Raw genomic sequence first — 24,381 nt, forward strand, 5'->3', positions numbered from 1 at the left:
AGCTTCCTGTATACAGAGATACATGATAGGATCCTGTCTGCAGCCACCACTAGGGGGAGCTCCCTGTATACAGAGATACATGATAAGATTCTGTCTGCAGCCACCACTAGGGGGAGCTCCCTGTATACAGAGATACATGGTAAGATCCTGTCTGCAGCCACCACTAGGGGGAGCTCCCTGTATAAAGAGATACATAATAAGATTATGTCTGCAGCCATCACTAGGGGGAGCTCCCTATATACAGAGATACATAATAAGATTCTGTCTGCAGCCACCACTAGAGGGAGCTCCCTGTATACAGAGATACATGACAAGATCCTGTCTGCAGCCACCACTAGGGGGAGCTCCCTGTATACAGAGATACATGATAAGATCCTGTCTGCAGCCACCACTAGGGGGAGCTCCCTGTGTACAGAGATACATGATAAGATTTTGTCTGCAGCCACCACTAGGGGGAGCTCGCTATATACAGAGATACATGATAAGATTGTGTCTGCAGTCACCACTAGGGGGAGCTTCCTGTATGCTGAGATACATGATAAGATTCTGTCTGCAGCCACCACTGGGGGGAGCTCCCTGTATACAGAGATACATGATAAGATCCAGTCTGCAGACACCACTAGGGGGAGCTCTCTGTATACAGAGATACATAATAAGATTCTGTCTGCAGTCACCACTAGGGGGAGCTCCCTGTATACAGAGATACATAGTAAGACCCTGTCTGCAGCCACCACTAGGGGGAGCTCCCTTTGTACAGAGATACATGATAAGATCCTGTCTGCAGCCACCACTAGGGGGAGCTATCTGTATACAGAGATACATGATAAGATTCTGTCTGCAGCCACCACTAGGGGGAGCTCCCTTTATACAGAGATGCATGATAAGATTCTGTCTGCAGCCACCACTAGGGGGAGCTCCCTGTATACAAAGATACATGATAAGATCCTGTCTGCATTCACCACTAGGGGGAGCTCCCTGTATACAGAGATACATGATAAGATTCTGTCTGCAGCCACCACTAGGGGGAGCTCCCTGTATACAGAGATACATGATAAGATTCTGTCTGCAGCCACCACTAGGGGGAGCTTCCTGTATACAGAGATACATGATAAGATCCTGTCTGCAGCCACCACTAGGGGGAGCTCCCTGTATACAGAGATACATGATAAGATTCTGTCTGCAGCCACCACTAGGGGGAGCTTCCTGTATACAGAGATACATGATAAGATCCTGTCTGCAGCCACCACTAGGGGGAGCTCTCTATATACAGAGATACATGATAAGATCCTGTCTGCAGCCACCACTAGGGGGAGCTCCCTGTATACAGAGATACATGATAAGATCCTGTCTGCAGCCACCACTAGGGGGAGCTCCCTGTATACAGAGTTACATGATAAGATCCTGTCTGCAGTCCCCACTAGGGGGAGCTCCCTCTATACAGAGATACTTGACATGATTCTCTCTGCAGCCACCACTAGGGGGAGCTCCCTGTAAACAGAGATACATGATAAGATTCTGTCTGCAGCCACCACTAGGGGGAGCTCCCTGTATACAGAGATACATGATAAGATTCTGTCTGCAGTCACCACTAGGGGGAGCTCCCTATCTACAGAGATACATGATAAGATTCTGTATGCAGTCACCACTAGGGGGAGCTCCCTGTATACAGAGATATTTGATAAGATTCTGTCTGCAGCCACCACTAGGGGGAGCTCCCTGTATACAGAGATACATGATAGGATCCTGTCTGCAGCCACCACTAGGGGGAGCTCCCTGTATACAGAGATACATGATAAGATACTGTCTGCAGCCACCACTAGGGGGAGCTCCCTGTATACAGAGATACATGATAAGATTCTGTCTGCAGCCACCACTAGGGGGAGCTCCCTGTATACAGAGATACATGATAAGATCCTGTCTGCAGCCACCACTAGGGGGAGCTCCCTATCTACAGAGATACATGATAAGATTCTGTATGCAGTCACCACTAGGGGGAGCTCCCTGTATACAGAGATATATGATAAGATTCTGTCTGCAGCCACCACTAGGGGGAGCTCCCTGTATACAGAGATACATGATAGGATCCTGTCTGCAGCCACCACTAGGGGGAGCTCCCTGTATACAGAGATACATGATAAGATCCTGTCTGCAGCCACCACTAGGGGGAGCTCCCTGTATACAGAGATACATGATAAGATTCTGTCTGCAGCCACCACTAGGGGGAGCTCCCTGTATACAGAGATACATGATAAGATTCTGTCTGCAGCCACCACTAGGGGGAGCTCCCTGTATATACACACTGAATTACTGATAGTTTATGTTTGTTGTTTGGATTTACTGATCCTATATAAGATGTAGATTTTCCAGTCTCCTCTTGTTTTTGGTCACAGGTCGCCCTCTTGTGGTGGATTACGCCTGTGCGGGGTCGCCTGGTGAAGTTGCACAGTTCCGCCACCAGATGTCGCGCTCTACAGCCTCATGACCAATCACATCCCGGAAAAGAGACTTTACTTCTATTCATTGAAGTCTCCGGAGAAGAGGAAGCAGCAGAACAACAACCGGAGCAGCCGCCGGGAACCGGGTGAGTGCGAGCTCTGCGGCCAGCAGCTGCTTAACACGGGGGGCGACTGCTGCTGCTGCAGAGTGTTAGCTCTGCGGCCGAGGTCTGGACTGGGTATATAGGAGTATATAGTGTAGAGTGGTCACTGAGGTCTGATATTAGAGCGTCAGCTTTGCGGCCCAGGCCTGGATATACAGGAGTATATAGTGTAGAGCGGTCACTGAGGTCTGATATTAGAGTGTCAGCTCTGCGGCCGAGGTCTGGATTGGGTATATAGGAGTATATAGTGTAGAGCGGTCACTGAGGTCTGATATTAGAGCGTCAGCTCTGTGGTCGAGGTCTGGATTGGGTATACAGGAGTATATAGGAGTATATAGTGTAGAGCTGTCACTGAGGGCTGATATTAGAGCGTCAGCTCTGCGGCCCAGGCCTGGATATACAGGAGTATATAGTACAGAGCGGTCACTGAGGTCTGATATTAGAGCGTCAGCTCTGCGGCCCAGGCCTGGATATACAGGAGTATATAGTACAGAGCGTTCACTGAGGTCTGATATTAGAGCGTCAGCTCTGCGGCCCAGGCCTGGATATACAGGAGTATATAGTACAGAGCGTTCACTGAGGTCTGATATTAGAGCGTCAGCTCTGCGGCCTAGGCTCGGATATACAGGAGTATATAGTGTAGAGCGGTCACTGAGGTCTGATATTAGAGCGTCAGCTCTGCGGCCGAGGTCTGGACTGGGTATATAGGAGTATATAGTACAGAGCGGTCACTGAGGTCTGATATTAGAGCGTCAGCTCTGCGGCCGAGGTCTGGATTGGGTATATAGGAGTATATAGTGTAGAGCGGTCACTGAGGTCTGATATTAGAGCGTCAGCTCTGCGGCCGAGGTCTGGACTGGGTATATAGGAGTATATAGTGTAGAGCATTCACTGAGGTCTGATATTAGAGTGTCAGCTCTGCGGCCCAGGCCTGGATATACAGGAGTATATAGTGTAGAGCGGTCACTGAGGTCTGATATTAGAGTGTCAGCTCTGTGGTCGAGGTCTGGATATATAGGAGTATATAGTGTAGAGCGGTCACTGAGGTCTGATATTAGAGCGTCAGCTCTGTGGTCGAGGTCTGGATTGGGTATATAGGAGTATATAGTGTAGAGCGGTCACTGAGGTCTGATATTAGAGCGTCAGCTCTGCGGCCGAGGTCTGGATTGGGTATATAGGAGTATATAGTACAGAGCGGTCACTGAGGTCTGATATTAGAGCGTCAGCTCTGCGGCCGAGGTCTGGATTGGGTATATAGGAGTATATAGTGTAGAGCGGTCACTGAGGTCTGATATTAGAGTGTCAGCTCTGTGGTCGAGGTCTGGATATACAGGAGTATATAGGAGTATATAGTGTAGAGCTGTCACTGAGGTCTGATATTAGAGCGTCAGCTCTGTGGCCCAGGCCTGGATATATACAGGAGTATATAGTACAGAGCGTCACTGAGGTCTGATATTAGAGCGTCAGCTCTGCGGCCCAGGCCTGGATATACAGGAGTATATAGTACAGAGCGGTCACTGAGGTCTGATATTAGAGCGTCAGCTCTGTGGCCGAGGTCTGGACTGGGTATATAGTAGTATATAGTGTAGAGCTGTCACTGAGGTCTGATATTAGAGCGTCAGCTCTGTGGCCGAGGTCTGGACTGGGTATATAGGAGTATATAGTGTAGAGCGGTCACTGAGGTCTGATATTAGAGCGTCAGCTTTGCGGCCCAGGCCTGGATATACAGGAGTATATAGTACAGAGCGGTCACTGAGGTCTGATATTAGAGCGTCAGCTCTGCGGCCTAGGCTCGGATATACAGGAGTATATAGTGTAGAGCGGTCACTGAGGTCTGATATTAGAGCGTCAGCTCTGCGGCCCAGGCCTGGATATACAGGAGTATATAGTACAGAGCGGTCACTGAGGTCTGATATTAGAGCGTCAGCTCTGCGGCCCAGGCCTGGATATACAGGAGTATATAGTACAGAGCGGTCACTGAGGTCTGATATTAGAGCGTCAGCTCTGCGGCCTAGGCCTGGATATACAGGAGTATATAGTACAGAGCGGTCACTGAGGTCTGATATTAGAGCGTCAGCTCTGCGGCCGAGGTCTGGATTGGGTATATAGGAGTATATAGTGTAGAGCGGTCACTGACGTCTGATATTAGAGCGTCAGCTCTGCGGCCCAGGCCTGGATATACAGGAGTATATAGTGTAGAGCGGTCACTGAGGGCTGATATTAGAGCGTCAGCTCTGCGGCCCAGGCCTGGATATACAGGAGTATATAGTGTAGAGCGGTCACTGACGTCTGATATTAGAGCGTCAGCTCTGCGGCCCAGGCCTGGATATACAGGAGTATATAGTACAGAGCGGTCACTGAGGGCTGATATTAGAGCGTCAGCTCTGCGGCCCAGGCCTGGATATACAGGAGTATATAGTGTAGAGCGGTCACTGAGGGCTGATATTAGAGCGTCAGCTCTGCGGCCCAGGCCTGGATATACAGGAGTATATAGTGTAGAGCGGTCACTGACGTCTGATATTAGAGCGTCAGCTCTGCGCCCGAGGTCAGGACTGGGTATATAGGAGTATATAGTGTAGAGCTGTCACTGAGGTCTGATATTAGAGTGTCAGCTCTGCGGCACAGGTCTGGACTGGGTACATAGGAGTATATAGTGTAGAGCGGTCACTGAGGTCTGATATTAGAGTGTCAGCTCTGCGGCCGAGGTCAGGACTGAGTATATAGCGTAGAGCGGTCACTGAGGTCTGATATTAGAGCGTCAGCTCTGCGGCCGAGGTCTGGACTGGGTATATAGGAGTATATAGTGTAGAGCGGTCACTGAGGTCTGATATTAGAGCGTCAGCTCTGCGGCTGAGGTCTGGACTGGGTATATAGGAGTATATAGTGTAGAGCGGTCACTGAGGTCTGATATTAGAGCGTCAGCTCTGTGGCCGAGGTCTGGACTGGGTATATAGGAGTATATAGTGTAGAGCGGTCACTGAGGTCTGATATTAGAGCGTCAGTTCTGTGGCCGAGGTCTGGATTGGGTATATAGGAGTATATAGTGTAGAGCGGTCACTGAGGTCTGATATTAGAGCGTCAGTTCTGTGGCCGAGGTCAGGACTGGGTATATAGGAGTATATAGTGTAGAGCGGTCACTGAGGTCTGATATTAGACCGTCAGCTCTGCGGCCGAGGTCTGGACTGGGTATATAGGAGTATATAGTGTAGAGCGGTCACTGAGGTCTGATATTAGAGCGTCAGCTCTGCGGCCGAGGTCTGGACTGGGTATATAGGAGTATATAGTACAGAGCGGTCACTGAGGGCTGATATTAGAGCGTCAGCTCTGCGGCCCAGGCCTGGATATACAGGAGTATATAGTGTAGAGCGGTCACTGACGTCTGATATTAGAGCGTCAGCTCTGCGGCCGAGGTCAGGACTGGGTATATAGGAGTATATAGTGTAGAGCGGTCACTGAGGTCTGATATTAAAGTGTCAGCTCTGCGGCTGAGGTCTGGACTGGGTATATAGGAGTATATAGTGTAGAGCGGTCACTGAGGTCTGATATTAGAGTGTCAGCTCTGCGGCAGAGGTCTGGACTGGGTATATAGGAGTATATAGTGTAGAGCGATCACTGAGGTCTGATATTAGAGCGTCAGCTCTGCGGCAGAGGTCAGGACTGGGTATATAGGAGTATATAGTGTAGAGCGGTCACTGAGGTCTGATATTAAAGTGTCAGCTCTGCGGCTGAGGTCTGGACTGGGTATATAGGAGTATATAGTGTAGAGCGGTCACTGAGGTCTGATATTAGAGCGTCAGCTCTGCGGCCGAGGTCTGGACTGGGTATATAGGAGTATATAGTGTAGAGCGGTCACTGAGGTCTGATATTAGAGTGTCAGCTCTGCGGCCGAGGTCTGGACTGGGTATATAGGAGTATATAGTACAGAGCTGTCACTGAGGTCTGATATTAGAGTGTCAGCTCTGCGGCCGAGGTCAGGACTGGGTATATAGGAGTATATAGTGTAGAGCATTCACTGAGGTCTGATATTAGAGCGTCAGCTCTGTGGCCGAGGTCAGGACTGGGTATATAGGAGTATATAGTGTAGAGCGGTCACTGAGGTCTGATATTAGAGCGTCAGCTCTGTGGCCGAGGTCTGGACTGGGTATATAGGAGTATATAGTGTAGAGCGGTCACTGAGGTCTGATATTAGAGCGTCAGCTCTGCGGCCTAGGTCTGAACTGGGTATATAGGAGTATATAGTGTAGAGCGGTCACTGAGGTCTGATATTAGAGCGTCAGCTCTGCGGCCCAGGCTTGGATATACAGGAGTATATAGTAGAGAGCGGTCACTGAGGTCTGATATTAGAGCGTCAGCTCTGCGGCCCAGGCCTGGATATACAGGAGTATATAGTACAGAGCGGTCACTGAGGTCTGATATTAGAGTGTCAGCTCTGCGGCCGAGGTCTGGAGTGGGTATATAGGAGTATATAGTGTAGAGCGGTCACTGAGGTCTGATATTAGAGTGTCAGCTCTGTGGTCGAGGTCTGGATATACAGGAGTATATAGTGTAGAGCTGTCACTGAGGTCTGATATTAGAGCGTCAGCTCTGCGGCCCAGGCCTGGATATACAGGAGTATATAGTGTAGAGCGGTCACTGACGTCTGATATTAGAGCGTCAGCTCTGCGGCCCAGGCCTGGATATACAGGAGTATATAGTACAGAGCGGTCACTGAGGGCTGATATTAGAGCGTCAGCTCTGCGGCCCAGGCCTGGATATACAGGAGTATATAGTGTAGAGCGGTCACTGAGGGCTGATATTAGAGCGTCAGCTCTGCGGCCCAGGCCTGGATATACAGGAGTATATAGTGTAGAGCGGTCACTGACGTCTGATATTAGAGCGTCAGCTCTGCGCCCGAGGTCAGGACTGGGTATATAGGAGTATATAGTGTAGAGCTGTCACTGAGGTCTGATATTAGAGTGTCAGCTCTGCGGCACAGGTCTGGACTGGGTATATAGGAGTATATAGTGTAGAGCGGTCACTGAGGTCTGATATTAGAGTGTCAGCTCTGCGGCCGAGGTCAGGACTGGGTATATAGGAGTATATAGCGTAGAGCGGTCACTGAGGTCTGATATTAGAGCGTCAGCTCTGGAGCAGAGGTCTGGACTGGGTATATAGGAGTATATAGTGTAGAGCGGTCACTGAGGTCTGATATTAGAGTGTCAGCTCTGCGGCCGAGGTCAGGACTGGGTATATAGGAGTATATAGTGTAGAGCGGTCACTGAGGTCTGATATTAGAGCGTCAGCTCTGCGGCAGAGGTCTGGACTGGGTATATAGGAGTATATAGTGTAGAGCGGTCACTGAGGTCTGATATTAGAGCGTCAGCTCTGCGGCCGAGGTCAGGACTGGGTATATAGGAGTATATAGTGTAGAGCGGTCACTGAGGTCTGATATTAGAGTGTCAGCTCTGCTGCCGAGGTCTGGACTGGGTATATAGGAGTATATAGTGTAGAGCGGTCACTGAGGTCTGATATTAGAGCGTCAGCTCTGCGGCCGAGGTCTGGACTGGGTATATAGGAGTATATAGTGCAGAGCGGTCACTGAGGTCTGATATTAGAGCGTCAGCTCTGCGGCCGAGGTCTGGACTGGGTATATAGGAGTATATAGTGTAGAGCGGTCACTGAGGTCTGATATTAGAGCGTCAGCTCTGCGGCCGAGGTCTGGACTGGGTATATAGGAGTATATAGTGTAGAGCGGTCACTGAGGTCTGATATTAGAGCGTCAGCTCTGCGGCCGAGGTCAGGACTGGGTATATAGGAGTATATAGTGTAGAGCGGTCACTGAGGTCTGATATTAGAGCGTCAGCTCTGTGGCCGAGGTCTGGACTGGGTATATAGGAGTATATAGTGTAGAGCGGTCACTGAGGTCTGATATTAGAGCGTCAGTTCTGTGGCCGAGGTCTGGATTGGGTATATAGGAGTATATAGTGTAGAGCGGTCACTGAGGTCTGATATTAGAACGTCAGCTCTGGAGCAGAGGTCTGGACTGGGTATATAGGAGTATATAGTGTAGAGCGGTCACTGAGGTCTGATATTAGAGCGTCAGCTCTGCGGCCGAGGTCTGGACTGGGTATATAGGAGTATATAGTGTAGAGCGGTCACTGAGGTCTGATATTAGAGTGTCAGCTCTGCGGCCGAGGTCTGGACTGGGTATATAGGAGTATATAGTGTAGAGCGGTCACTGAGGTCTGATATTAGAGCGTCAGCTCTGCGGCCGAGGTCTGGACTGGGTATATAGGAGTATATAGTACAGAGCGGTCACTGAGGGCTGATATTAGAGCGTCAGCTCTGCGGCCCAGGCCTGGATATACAGGAGTATATAGTGTAGAGCGGTCACTGACGTCTGATATTAGAGCGTCAGCTCTGCGGCCGAGGTCAGGACTGGGTATATAGGAGTATATAGTGTAGAGCGGTCACTGAGGTCTGATATTAAAGTGTCAGCTCTGCGGCCGAGGTCTGGACTGGGTATATAGGAGTATATAGTGTAGAGCGGTCACTGAGGTCTGATATTAGAGCGTCAGCTCTGCGGCCGAGGTCTGGACTGGGTATATAGGAGTATATAGTGTAGAGCGGTCACTGAGGTCTGATATTAGAGTGTCAGCTCTGCGGCCGAGGTCAGGACTGGGTATATAGGAGTATATAGTGTAGAGCGGTCACTGAGGTCTGATATTAGAGTGTCAGCTCTGCGGCCGAGGTCTGGACTGGGTATATAGGAGTATATAGTACAGAGCTGTCACTGAGGTCTGATATTAGAGTGTCAGCTCTGCGGCCGAGGTCAGGACTGGGTATATAGGAGTATATAGTGTAGAGCATTCACTGAGGTCTGATATTAGAGCGTCAGCTCTGTGGCCGAGGTCAGGACTGGGTATATAGGAGTATATAGTGTAGAGCGGTCACTGAGGTCTGATATTAGAGCGTCAGCTCTGTGGCCGAGGTCTGGACTGGATATATAGGAGTATATAGTGTAGAGCGGTCACTGAGGTCTGATATTAGAGCGTCAGCTCTGCGGCCTCGGTCTGAACTGGGTATATAGGAGTATATAGTGTAGAGCGGTCACTGAGGTCTGATATTAGAGCGTCAGCTCTGCGGCCCAGGCTTGGATATACAGGAGTATATAGTGTAGAGCGGTCACTGAGGTCTGATATTAGAGCGTCAGCTCTGTGGCCGAGGTCAGGACTGGGTATATAGGAGTATATAGTGTAGAGCGGTCACTGAGGTCTGATATTAGAGTGTCAGCTCTGCGGCCGAGGTCTGGATTGGGTATATAGGAGTATATAGTGTAGAGCGGTCACTGAGGTCTGATATTAGAGTGTCAGCTCTGTGGTCGAGGTCTGGATATACAGGAGTATATAGTGTAGAGCTGTCACTGAGGTCTGATATTAGAGCGTCAGCTCTGCGGCCCAGGCCTGGATATACAGGAGTATATAGTACAGATCGGTCACTGAGGTCTGATATTAGAGCGTCAGCTCTGCGGCCCAGGCCTGGATATACAGGAGTATATAGTACAGAGCGGTCACTGAGGTCTGATATTAGAGCGTCAGCTCTGCGGCCCAGGCATGGATATACAGGAGTATATAGTGTTGAGCGGTCACTGAGGTCTGATATTAGAGCGTCAGCTTTGCAGCCCAGGCCTGGATATACAGGAGTATATAGTACAGAGCGGTCACTGAGGGCTGATATTAGAGCGTCAGCTCTGCGGCCCAGGCCTGGATATACAGGAGTATATAGTACAGAGCGGTCACTGAGGCCTGATATTAGAGCGTCAGCTCTGCGGCCCAGGCCTGGATATACAGGAGTATATAGTGTAGAGCGGTCACTGAGGTCTGATATTAGAGCGTCAGCTCTGCGGCCTAGGCTCGGATATACAGGAGTATATAGTGTAGAGCGGTCACTGAGGTCTGATATTAGAGCGTCAGCTCTGCGGCCCAGGCTCGGATATACAGGAGTATATAGTGTAGAGCGGTCACTGAGGTCTGATATTAGAGCGTCAGCTCTGCGGCTGAGGTCTGGACTGGGTTTATAGGAGTATATAGTACAGAGCGGTCACTGAGGGCTGATATTAGAGCGTCAGCTCTGCGGCCCAGGCCTGGATATACAGGAGTATATAGTGTAGAGCGGTCACTGACGTCTGATATTAGAGCGTCAGCTCTGCGGCCGAGGTCAGGACTGGGTATATAGGAGTATATAGTGTAGAGCGGTCACTGAGGTCTGATATTAGAGCGTCAGCTCTGGAGCAGAGGTCTGGACTGGGTATATAGGAGTATATAGTGTAGAGCGGTCACTGAGGTCTGATATTAGAGCGTCAGCTCTGCGGCCCAGGCCTGGATATACAGGAGTATATAGTACAGAGCGGTCACTGAGGTCTGATATTAGAGCGTCAGCTCTGCGGCCGAGGTCTGGATATACAGGAGTATATAGTGTAGAGCGGTCACTGAGGTCTGATATTAGAGTGTCAGCTCTGTGGTCGAGGTCTGGATATACAGGAGTATATAGTGCAGAGCGGTCACTGAGGTCTGATATTAGAGCGTCAGCTTTGCGGCCGAGGTCAGGACTGGGTATATAGGAGTATATAGTGTAGAGCGGTCACTGACGTCTGATATTAGAGCGTCAGCTCTGCGGCCGAGGTCTGGACTGGGTATATAGGAGTATATAGTGTAGAGCGGTCACTGAGGTCTGATATTAGAGCGTCAGCTCTGTGGCCGAGGTCAGGACTGGGTATATAGGAGTATATAGTGTAGAGCTGTCACTGAGGTCTGATATTAGAGTGTCAGCTCTGCGGCCGAGGTCTGGATTGGGTATATAGGAGTATATAGTACAGAGCGGTCACTGAGGTCTGATATTAGAGCGTCAGCTTTGCGGCCCAGGCCTGGATATATACAGGAGTATATAGTGTAGAGCGGTCACTGAGGTCTGATATTAGAACGTCAGCTCTGCGGCCCAGGCCTGGATATACAGGAGTATATAGTACAGAGCGGTCACTGAGGTCTGATATTAGAGCGTCAGCTCTGCGGCCCAGGCCTGGATATACAGGAGTATATAGTACAGAGCGGTCACTGAGGCCTGATATTAGAGCGTCAGCTCTGTGGCCGAGGTCTGGACTGGGTATATAGGAGTATATAGTGTAGAGCGGTCACTGAGGTCTGATATTAGAGTGTCAGCTCTGCGGTCGAGGTCTGGATTGGGTATATAGGAGTATATAGTGTTGAGCGGTCACTGAGGTCTGATATTAGAGCGTCAGCTTTGCGGCCCAGGCTCGGATATACAGGAGTATATAGTACAGAGCGGTCACTGAGGCCTGATATTAGAGCGTCAGCTCTGCGGCCCTGGCCTGGATATACAGGAGTATATAGTACAGAGCGGTCACTGAGAGCTGATATTAGAGCGTCAGCTCTGCGGCCCAGGCCTGGATATACAGGAGTATATAGTACAGAGCGGTCACTGAGGGCTGATATTAGAGCGTCAGCTCTGCGGCCCAGGCCTGGATATACAGGAGTATATAGTACAGAGCGTTCACTGAGGTCTGATATTAGAGCGTCAGCTCTGCGGCCTAGGCTCGGATATACAGGAGTATATAGTACAGAGCGTTCACTGAGGTCTGATATTAGAGTGTCAGCTCTGCGGCCGAGGTCAGGACTGGGTATATAGGAGTATATAGTGTAGAGCATTCACTGAGGTCTGATATTAGAGCGTCAGCTCTGTGGCCGAGGTCAGGACTGGGTATATAGGAGTATATAGTGTAGAGCGGTCACTGAGGTCTGATATTAGAGCGTCAGCTTTGCGGCCCAGGCCTGGATATACAGGAGTATATAGTACAGAGCGGTCACTGAGGGCTGATATTAGAGCGTCAGCTCTGCGGCCCAGGACTGGATATACAGGAGTATATAGTACAGAGCGGTCACTGAGGGCTGATATTAGAGCGTCAGCTCTGCGGCCCAGGCCTGGATATACAGGAGTATATAGTACAGAGCGGTCACTGAGGTCTGATATTAGAGCATCAGTTCTGTGGCCGAGGTCTGGATTGGGTATATAGGAGTATATAGTGTAGAGCGGTCACTGAGGTCTGATATTAGAGCGTCAGCTCTGCGGCCGAGGTCAGGACTGGGTATATAGGAGTATATAGTGTAGAGCTGTCACTGAGGTCTGATATTAGAGTGTCAGCTCTGCGGCCGAGGTCCGTACTGGGTATATAGGAGTATATAGTGTAGAGCGGTCACTGAGGTCTGATATTAAAGTGTCAGCTCTGCGGCTGAGGTCTGGACTGGGTATATAGGAGTATATAGTGTAGAGCGGTCACTGAGGTCTGATATTAGAGCGTCAGCTCTGCGGCCGAGGTCAGGACTGGGTATATAGGAGTATATAGTGTAGAGCGGTCACTGAGGTCTGATATTAGAGTGTCAGCTCTGCGGCCGAGGTCAGGACTGGGTATATAGGAGTATATAGTGTAGAGCATTCACTGAGGTCTGATATTAGAGCGTCAGCTCTGTGGCCGAGGTCTGGACTGGGTATATAGGAGTATATAGTGTAGAGCGGTCACTGAGGTCTGATATTAGAGCGTCAGCTCTGTGGCCGAGGTCTGGACTGGGTATATAGGAGTATATAGTGTAGAGCATTCACTGAGGTCTGATATTAGAGCGTCAGCTCTGTGGCCGAGGTCAGGACTGGGTATATAGGAGTATATAGTGTAGAGCGGTCACTGAGGTCTGATATTAGAGTGTCAGCTCTGTGGTCGAGGTCTGGATATACAGGAGTATATAGGAGTATATAGTGTAGAGCGGTCACTGAGGTCTGATATTAGAGCGTCAGCTCTGCGGCCGAGGTCTGGACTGGGTACATAGGAGTACATAGTGTAGAGCGGTCACTGAGGTCTGATATTAGAGCGTCAGCTCTGTGGCCGAGGTCAGGACTGGGTATATAGGAGTATATAGTGTAGAGCGGTCACTGAGGTCTGATATTAGAGTGTCAGCTCTGTGGTCGAGGTCTGGATATACAGGAGTATATAGTGTAGAGCGGTCACTGAGGTCTGATATTAGAGCGTCAGCTCTGCGGCCGAGGTCTGGACTGGGTATATAGGAGTACATAGTGTAGAGCGGTCACTGAGGTCTGATATTAGAGCGTCAGCTCTGTGGCCGAGGTCAGGACTGGGTATATAGGAGTATATAGTGTAGAGCGGTCACTGAGGTCTGATATTAGAGCGTCAGCTCTGTGGCCGAGGTCTGGACTGGGTATATAGGAGTATATAGTGTAGAGCATTCACTGAGGTCTGATATTAGAGCGTCAGGACTGGGTATATAGTGTAGAGCGGTCACTGAGGTCTGATATTAGAGCGTCAGCTCTGCGGCCGAGGTCAGGACTGGGTATATAGGAGTATATAGTGTAGAGCATTCACTGAGGTCTGATATTAGAGTGTCAGCTCTGCGGCCGAGGTCTGGACTGGGTATATAGGAGTATATAGTGTAGAGCGGTCACTGAGGTCTGATATTAGAGCGTCAGCTCTGCGGCCGAGGTCTGGACTGGGTATATAGGAGTACATAGTGTAGAGCGGTCACTGAGGTCTGATATTAGAGCGTCAGCTCTGTGGCCGAGGTCAGGACTGGGTATATAGGAGTATATAGTGTAGAGCGGTCACTGAGGTCTGATATTAGAGTGTCAGCTCTGTGGTCGAGGTCTGGATATACAGGAGTATATAGGAGTATATAGTGTAGAGCGGTCACTGAGGTCTGATATTAGAGCGTCAGCTCTGCGGCCGAGGTCTGGACTGGGTATATAGGAGTACATAGTGTAGAGCGGTCACTGAGGTCTGATATTAGAGCGTCAGCTCTGTGGCCGAGGTCAGGACTGGGTATATAGGAGTATATAGTGTAGAGCGGTCACTGAGGTCTGATATTAGAGTGTCAGCTCTGTGGTCGAGGTCTGGATATACAGGAGTATATAGGAGTATATAGTGTAGAGCGGTCACTGAGGTCTGATATTAGAGCGTCAGCTCTGCGGCCGAGGTCTGGACTGGGTATATAGGAGAATATAGTACAGAGCGGTCACTGAGGTCTGATATTAGAGCGTCAGCTTTGCGGCCCAGGCCTGGATATACAGGAGTATATAGTACAGAGCGGTCACTGAGGTCTGATATTAGAGCGTCAGCTCTGCGGCCGAGGTCTGGATATACAGGAGTATATAGTGTAGAGCGGTCACTGAGGTCTGATATTAGAGCGTCAGCTCTGCGGTCGAGGTCTGGACTGGGTATATAGGAGTATATAGTGTAGAGCGGTCACTGAGGGCTGATATTAGAGTGTCAGCTCTGCGGCTGAGGTCTAGACTGGGTATATAGGAGTATATAGTGTAGAGCGGTCACTGAGGTCTGATATTAGAGCGTCAGCTCTGCGGCCGAGGTCTGGACTGGGTATATAGTGTAGAGCGGTCACTGAGGGCTGATATTAGAGCGTCAGCTCTGCGGCAGAGGTCTGGATATACAGGAGTATATAGTACAGAGCGGTCACTGAGGTCTGATATTAGAGCGTCAGCTCTGCGGCTGAGGTCTGGACTGGGTATATAGTGTAGAGCGGTCACTGAGGTCTGGACAGGATATTTTCCTTTTCTTGTTACTATTTATAAATAATTGATACGTTGTATAAAAATGTTTCATTTTATTTAGTAAACGCGGGGGAGGGGTCAGAGCGGTTGTGCCGACTCTCTGGGGTCTTCACCTTGTGTGGGTACTGTTGTATTATTTCCATCATTCATTGCTGCAAATGTAAAGGCTCCAAATACTCTCGGTCATGTGACCTCTCATCCTACGGATTTCCCTGTGGAATAGTGTGCCAGGGCGGTCCGTGTAGCCCCTCGTCAAAAGTATCTGCCCCCCTGGAACAAACCAAGACTGGAAGATAATAGCAGAATAGTGACTGCAGCTCTGGAGGTGTCTGGAGGATAAGACACGATGTAACAGCAGAATAGTGACTGCAGCTCTGGAGGTGACTGGAGGATAAGACAATGTAACAGCAGAATAGTGACTGCAGCTCTGGAGGTGACTGGAGGATAAGACAAGATGTAACAGCAGAATAGTGACTGCAGCTCTGGAGGTGACTGGAGGATAAGACAATGTAACAGCAGAATAGTGACTGAAGCTCTGGAGGTGACTGGAGGATAAGACAACGTAACAGTAGAACAGTGAGTGCAGCTCTGGAGGTTATTAGTGTATAATACGTGCTGTGCTGCCCCCTTGTGGCTGCTTCCTCTCGGGCACATTATGGGGGTGTCAGTCTCTGGTCTTCTTGTCGATCCAGGTGGCCACTAGCGTGGCAGCTGTTGTGGACACCGGCACCTTTTGGTCCCATATAGAGGACATATTGGTCGGCACTATTCTGCCCCGGGGTCACGTGATCTCGAGGCCGATTCTCAGCCGCTGTCGGACTTTCCAGCGTCGTCTCCTCCACATTTATGTTCTGCTTCCGTATCTGCTGCTTCAGCAATGAGGAAGTTCTGGTGCAAGAGAAAAGCCATTGTCACGACAGGCAGCTGCGAACAGGCAAGACACAATGACACCGGGCACTGTGATATCACCGCTCCTCTTATATCTCCTGTACTGTAATAAGATGTGATATCACCGCTCCTCTTATATCACCTGTACTGTAATAAGATGTGATATCACCGCTCCTCTTATATCTCCTGTACTGTAATAAGATGTGATATTACCGCTCCTCTTATATCTCCTGTACTGTAATAAGATGTGATATCACCGCTCCTCTTATATCTCCTGTACTGTAATAAGATGTGATATCACCGCTCCTCTTATATCTCCTGTACTGTAATAAGATGTGATATCACCGCTCCTCTTATATCTCCTGTACTGTAATAAGATGTGATATCACCGCTCCTCTTATATCTCCTGTACTGTAATAAGATGTGATATCACCGCTCCTCTTATATCTCCTGTACTGTAATAAGATGTGATATCACCGCTCCTCTTATATCTCCTGTACTGTAATAAGATGTGATATCACCGCTCCTCTTATATCTCCTGTACTGTAATAAGATGTGATATCACCGCTCCTCTTATATCTCCTGTACTGTAATAAGATGTGATATCACCGCTCCTCTTATATCTCCCTGTACTGTAATAAGATGTGATATCACCGCTCCTCTTATATCTCCTGTACTGTAATAAGATGTGATATCACCGCTCCTCTTATATCACCCTGTACTGTAATAAGATGTGATATCACCGCTCCTCTTATATCACCTGTACTGTAATAAGATGTGATATCACCGCTCTTCTTATATCTCCTGTACTGTAATAAGATGTGATATCACCGCTCCTCTTATATCTCCTGTACTGTAATAAGATGTGATATCACTGCTCCTCTTATATCTCCTGTACTGTAATAAGATGTGATATCACCGCTCCTCTTATATCACCCTCTACTGTAATAAGATGTGATATCACCGCTCCTCTTATATCTCCCTGTACTGTAATAAGATGTGATATCACCGCTCCTCTTATATCTCCTGTACTGTAATAAGATGTGATATCACCGCTCCTCTTATATCACCTGTACTGTAATAAGATGTGATATCACCGCTCCTCTTATATCTCCTGTACTGTAATAAGATGTGATATCACCGCTCCTCTTATATCTCCTGTACTGTAATAAGATGTGATATCACCGCTCCTCTTATATCTCCCTGTACTGTAATAAGATGTGATATCACCGCTCCTCTTATATCTCCTGTACTGTAATAAGATGTGATATCACCGCTCCTCTTATATCTCCTGTACTGTAATAAGATGTGATATCACCGCTCCTCTTATATCTCCTGTACTGTAATAAGATGTGATATCACCGCTCCTCTGATATCTCCTGTACTGTAATAAGATGTGATATCACCGCTCCTCTGATATCTCCTGTACTGTAATAAGATGTGATATCACCGCTCCTCTTATATCTCCCTGTACTGTAATAAGATGTGATATCACCGCTCCTCTTATATCTCCTGTACTGTAATAAGATGTGATATCACCGCTCCTCTTATATCTCCTGTACTGTAATAAGATGTGATATCACCGCTCCTCTTATATCTCCTGTACTGTAATAAGATGTGATATCACCGCTCCTCTTATATCTCCCTGTACTGTAATAAGATGTGATATCACCGCTCCTCTTATATCTCCTGTACTGTAATAAGATGTGATATCACCGCTCCTCTTATATCTCCTGTACTGTAATAAGATGTGATATCACCGCTCCTCTTATATCACCCTGTACTGTAATAAGATGTGATATCACCGCTCCTCTTATATCACCTGTACTGTAATAAGATGTGATATCACCGCTCTTCTTATATCTCCTGTACTGTAATAAGATGTGATATCACCGCTCCTCTTATATCTCCTGTACTGTAATAAGATGTGATATCACTGCTCCTCTTATATCTCCTGTACTGTAATAAGATGTGATATCACCGCTCCTCTTATATCACCCTCTACTGTAATAAGATGTGATATCACCGCTCCTCTTATATCTCCCTGTACTGTAATAAGATGTGATATCACCGCTCCTCTTATATCTCCTGTACTGTAATAAGATGTGATATCACCGCTCCTCTTATATCACCTGTACTGTAATAAGATGTGATATCACCGCTCCTCTTATATCTCCTGTACTGTAATAAGATGTGATATCACCGCTCCTCTTATATCTCCTGTACTGTAATAAGATGTGATATCACCGCTCCTCTTATATCTCCCTGTACTGTAATAAGATGTGATATCACCGCTCCTCTTATATCTCCTGTACTGTAATAAGATGTGATATCACCGCTCCTCTTATATCTCCTGTACTGTAATAAGATGTGATATCACCGCTCCTCTGATATCTCCTGTACTGTAATAAGATGTGATATCACCGCTCCTCTGATATCTCCTGTACTGTAATAAGATGTGATATCACCGCTCCTCTGATATCTCCCTGTACTGTAATAAGATGTGATATCACCGCTCCTCTTATATCTCCTGTACTGTAATAAGATGTGATATCACCGCTCCTCTTATATCACCTGTACTGTAATAAGATGTGATATCACCGCTCCTCTTATATCACTGTACTGTAATAAGATGTGATATCACCGCTCCTCTTAAATCTCCCTGTACTGTAATAAGATGTGATATCACCGCTCCTCTTATATCACCCTGTACTGTAATAAGATGTGATATCACCGCTCCTCTTATATCTCCCTGTACTGTAATAAGATGTGATATCACCGCTCCTCTTATATCTCCTGTACTGTAATAAGATGTGATATCACCGCTCCTCTTATATCTCCCTATACTGTAATAAGATGTGATATCACCGCTCCTCTTATATCTCCTTGTACTGTAATAAGATGTGATATCACCGCTCCTCTTATAGCTCCTGTACTGTAATAAGATGTGATATCACCGCTCCTCTTATATCTCCTGTACTGTAATAAGATGTGACATCACCGCTCCTCTTATATCTCCCTATACTGTAATAAGATGTGATATCACCGCTCCTCTTATATCTCCTTGTACTGTAATAAGATGTGATATCACCGCTCCTCTTATAGCTCCTGTACTGTAATAAGATGTGATATCACCGCTCCTCTTATATCTCCTGTACTGTAATAAGATGTGATATCACCGCTCCTCTTATATCTCCCTGTACTGTAATAAGATGTGATATCACCGCTCCTCTTATATCTCCCTGTACTGTAATAAGATGTGATATCACCGCTCCTCTTATATCTCCCTGTAATGTGATAGGATTTCACGCTCAGCAGTAGGCAGCATTCACACAGGTAGTGGAGTTTTGTATCAAAACAATGTGACGTCTATTTCCACAGGTTGTGCAGCACTAGAACAAAACTATAATCATAAATCCTGGCCTTGTCCTGGCGATAACTAAACAGGACGGTCCCTGACTACTCGCCCACCGCTGAGCTATTCCCAATCTGGTCAAACAAAACAGCCTTCGTCCATAGCAACCAGTGATACCTGCGATTCTCTGGACACGGCCGGTGCAGATTGTGGTTTCTCTGCTCCAACACAAATCCGCTCTGCTCCGCTCCCCCAGCTGACACTGACTAAGGAGAACACCCAGCCTGGTTATATGCACAGCAGCCAGGTGCAAATAATCAGAGCCTGCAGAGCTAGGACTTAACCCTTACCTACTTGGCTCTGCTACATACTGTAGAAACCTTATAGTCATGTGTGGAGGAAACGATGCCGAGTCAGAAGCTTCAGACATAGAAGAGTTAATATTTTATTTCTATCAATTAAGAAAATACAAAGTGAATGGAGAAAAAAGAAATGTAAATCCAATTAGTATCTGGTGACCGCCTGTCTCCTCCGTCATCAGTATCTGGTGGTCTGACGGGCGGTAACCAGACGCTGGTGACGATGGAGGCGACGGGCTGTCACCAGATGGTGACGACAATGGAGGCGACGGGCGGTCACCAGATGGTGACGACGATGGAGGCGACGGGCGGTCACCAGATGGTGACGACGATGGAGGCGACGGGCGGGCACCAGATGCTGACGACGATGGAGGCGACGGGCGGGCACCAGATGCTGACGACGATGGAGGCGACGGGCGGGCACCAGATGCTGACGGGATTTACATTTCTCTGTTCTTCATTCTTTTTGCGTTTTGCTAATTGATATTTGAGTCCCTTTAAGAGCGCCATTACCAATGTGATGAAGTCTGCCACAGTGTGGGAATGGCTGGGACTTGTAGTACTACAGACGTCTTTTATAAGATCCATCCTATAGGCGGAGCAGCCTCTGTGCTGATGCAGCAGAATGTATTGCAGCATTAGTGGGTGCGCAGTGCTGCCATGTACAGTGGTGAATGGGGAGAGTTTGGGTTCCAGGTCTGGGCCTCACAGCTGAGGGTTTGTTACAGTTGTATCCAGTGATGATCCTCAGTGATCTCCAGACTGATACATTGTAACAGACTACCAGAGCATTGTCTGCACTGGACACAACTGTAACAACCCCTCAGCTGTGGAAGGATTTCTCGTGTCTGTGACTTTCATCAGATCTGGTCGGGAAAGTTGCTGTAATTCACTTACAGACGGCAGAGATCTTATAAACCGTCAGATATCCGGAGCAGAGAGGTCGGGCGGCCCGGAGCGTGAGTGACAGCTGCTGATTTCCTCTGTGCTGCTTGCCCTGTCCCCGCGGTCATGTGGTGGCGTCTGTTCCTTCCTGCGCGGCTGAGACCCCCGAGCTTCACTTCTGTGTATGGCAGAAAGCCACATAATGATGTGTGAACCCCGAGCGGACAAGTCACGTATCTACTGCCTGGGAAAGCTGAGCTACAGCCCGAGCCGTGTATCTAATCCCATCCTGTGATACTGTCTGCTGAGCCGTGTATCTAATCCTATCCTGGGTGATACTGTCTGCTGAGCCGTGTATCTAATCCTATCCTGTGTGATACTGTCTGCTGAGCCGTGTATCTAATCCTCTCCTGTGTGATACTGTCTGCTGAGCTGTGTATCTAATCCCATCCTGTGATACTGTCTGCTGAGCCGTGTATCTAATCCTATGCTGTGTGATACTGTCTGCTGAGCCGTGTATCTAATCCTATGCTGTGTGATACTGTCTGCTGAGCCGTGTATCTAATCCCATCCTGTGATACTGTCTGCTGAGCCGTGTATCTAATCCTCTCCTGTGTGATACTGTCTGCTGAGCCGTGTATCTAATCCTCTCCTGTGTGATACTGTCTGCTGAGCCGTGTATCTAATCCTCTCCTGTGTGATACTGTCTGCTGAGCTGTGTATCTAATCCCATCCTGTGATACTGTCTGCTGAGCCGTGTATCTAATCCTATCCTGTGTGATACTGTCTGCTGAGCCGTGTATCTAATCCTCTCCTGTGTGATACTGTCTGCTGAGCTGTGTATCTAATCCCATCCTGTGATACTGTCTGCTGAGCCGTGTATCTAATCCTATGCTGTGTGATACTGTCTGCTGAGCCGTGTATCTAATCCTATGCTGTGTGATACTGTCTGCTGAGCCATGTATCTAATCCCATCCTGTGTGATACTGTCTGCTGAGCCGTGTATCTAATCCCATCCTGTGATACGGTCTGCTGAGCCGTGTATCTAATCCTCTCCTGTGTGATACTGTCTGCTGAGCAGTGTATCTAATCCTATACTGTGTGATACTGTCTGCTGAGCCGTGTATCTAATCCCATCCTGTGTGATACTGTCTGCTGAGCCGTGTATCTAATCCTATCCTGTGTGATACTGTCTGCTGAGCTGTGTATCTAATCCTCTCCTGTGTGATACTGTCTGCTGAGCCGTGTATCTAATCCTATCCTGTGGGATACTGTCTGCTGAGCCGTGTATCTAATCCTATGCTGTGTGATACTGTCTGCTGAGCCGTGTATCTAATCCTATCCTGTGGGATACTGTCTGCTGAGCCATGTATCTAATCCCATCCTGTGTGATACTGTCTGCTGAGCAGTGTATCTAATCCTCTCCTGTGTGATACTGTCTGCTGAGCCGTGTATCTAATCCTCTCCTGTGTGATACTGTCTGCTGAGCAGTGTATCTAATCCTCTCCTGTGTGATACTGTCTGCTGAGCCGTGTATCTAATCCTCTCCTGTGTGATACTGTCTGCTGAGCTGTGTATCTAATCTTATCCTGTGTGATACTGTCTGCTGAGCTGTGTATCTAATCCTATCCTGTGTGATACTGACTACTGAGCCGTGTATCTCCTCGGGTGTGGGGCGCTGTGTGCACATTACGGGTGAGGGCTGTTGTGTGCACATTACGGGTGCGGGGCGCTGTGTGCACATTACGGGTGCGGGCTGCTGTGTGCACATTACGGGTGCGGGCTGTTGTGTGCACATTACGGGTGCGGGGCGCTGTGTGCACATTACGGGTGCGGGCTGCTGTGTGCACATTACGGGTGCGGGCTGCTGTGAGCACATTACGGGTGCGGGCTGCTGTGAGCACATTACGGGTGCGGGCTGCTGTGAGCACATTACGGGTGCGGGCTGCTGTGTGCACATTACGGGTGCGGGCTGCTGTGTGCACATTACGGGTGCGGGCTGCTGTGTGCACATTACGGGTGCGGGCTGCTGTGTGCACATTACGGGTGCGGGCTGCTGTGTGCACATTACGGGTGCGGGCTGCTGTGTGCACATTACGGGTGCGGGCTGCTGTGTGCACATTACGGGTGCGGGCTGCTGTGTGCACATTACGGGTGCGGGCTGCTGTGTGCACATTACGGGTGCGGGCTGCTGTGTGCACATTACGGGTGCGGGGCGCTGTGTGCACATTACGGGTGCGGGGTGCTGTGTACACATTACGGGGATGCCTCTTCCTGGGCAGCGGTTTGTTATCAAATTTCCGGACCTCGGTGACGCTGAGAATGAGGCAAATGTCAGTGACAATGTGCTGCAGGGAAGTGACGCTCTGCAGAGACCTCCCCGCTCCGATCTGCTCTGGATGTGAACTTTTTTGTGGTCGGAGGATTTTCTGCAGATGTCACAGGACGAGGTGTAAGAAGTCGTGCGGGGGCTTCATGGTGGGACACGATGGATAAATGTGGAGAGTCCGGGGGTCCGATGAATTATCGGAGAGCAGCAGATGGTAAAGTTGTCAGAAAGCAGAATGGTCGGTGTGTTGTGCCGCTCCGACATGGTGGCGTTGTCCATCGCTCAGGATTCGTCCGGTGAGACTCGTCCCCAACAGTAATGTCTGAGTGTCACTGCGGGATCGCGGTCTTTTTCAGGCCATAAATAATCGTCTGCTTAATATAAATGTATAAAATAGCGCAAGAAAGGCGAGAAGATGCGTAATTCGCATAGAGGAGCGATGAGCCGGCGACAATGGACACAAAACTGATACAATGTATCCGGCAACGGCAATAAACCGTCAATGGAAGCCGTAAAGAATGGCAGCGACTTCATTTGTAGACAGAGGCGGCACTGAGGAAGCTTAACCTGGGGGGCGGCGGGATGGATGCGACGCTGGGGGGCGGCGGGATGGAGGCTCCGGCGCCTCCTGATGCTGCGGAGCTGATGGATCACGACTGAAAGCGGCTCCGGCTCATCTACCTGTTTTTCTAATTTTTCTTGCCCTTCTACGACCTTCCTCTTCTTCTTTCTCCTCTTCTTCTTTCTCCTCTCCTCTTCTTCTTCTTTCTCCTCTCCTCTTCTTCTTCTTTCTCCTCTCCTCTTCTTCTTCTTCTTCTTCTTCTTCTTCTTCTTCTTCTTCTTCTTCTTCTTCTTCTTCTTCTTCTTCTTCTTCTTCTTCTTCTTCTTCTTCTTCTTCTTCTTCTTCTTCTTCTTCTTCTTCTTCTTCTTCTTCTTCTTCTTCTTCTTCTTCTTTCTCCTCTTCCTTCTTCTTCTTTCTCCTCTTCTTTCTCCTTCTTTCTCCTCTTCTTTCTCCTCTTCTCCTCCTTTCTCCTCCTTTCTCCTCCTTTCTCCTCCTTTCTCCTCCTTTCTCCTCCTTTCTCCTCCTTTCTCCTCCTTTCTCCTCCTTTCTCCTCCTTTCTCCTCCTTTCTCCTCCTTTCTCCTCCTTTCTCCTCCTTTCTCCTCCTTTCTCCTCCTTTCTCCTCCTTTCTCCTCCTTTCTCCTCCTTTCTCCTCCTTTCTCCTCCTTTCTCCTCCTTTCTCCTCCTTTCTCCTCCTTTCTCCTCCTTTCTCCTCCTTTCTCCTCCTTTCTCCTCCTTTCTCCTCCTTTCTCCTCCTTTCTCCTCCTTTCTCCTCCTTTCTCCTC

The 24,381-nt window shown here is 48.7% G+C and overlaps 1 protein-coding gene across 4 annotated transcripts in view; it reads left to right on the forward strand.

Annotated features, from left to right (window-relative positions):
- Positions 1–2,478: 2,478 nt before the first annotated feature.
- Positions 2,479–24,381, forward strand: part of ARAP1 (ArfGAP with RhoGAP domain, ankyrin repeat and PH domain 1) — a 534,432-nt gene continuing 512,529 nt past the window's right edge. For 3 of the 4 annotated variants that reach the window (XM_073661183.1, XM_073661187.1, XM_073661186.1), the window contains exon 1: positions 2,479–2,581. The gene's annotated coding sequence lies outside the window, so the exon portion shown is untranslated. Of the gene's footprint in view, positions 2,582–15,899; positions 16,155–24,381 lie in introns of those variants that run through there. The other variant, XM_073661184.1, reaches the window with a different exon arrangement.

This window comes from Phyllobates terribilis, unplaced genomic scaffold (assembly GCF_046119375.1).
Source record: "Phyllobates terribilis strain yellow unplaced genomic scaffold, ASM4611937v1 Scaffold_2__4_contigs__length_985480577, whole genome shotgun sequence".
Lineage (NCBI taxonomy): Eukaryota > Metazoa > Chordata > Amphibia > Anura > Dendrobatidae > Phyllobates > Phyllobates terribilis.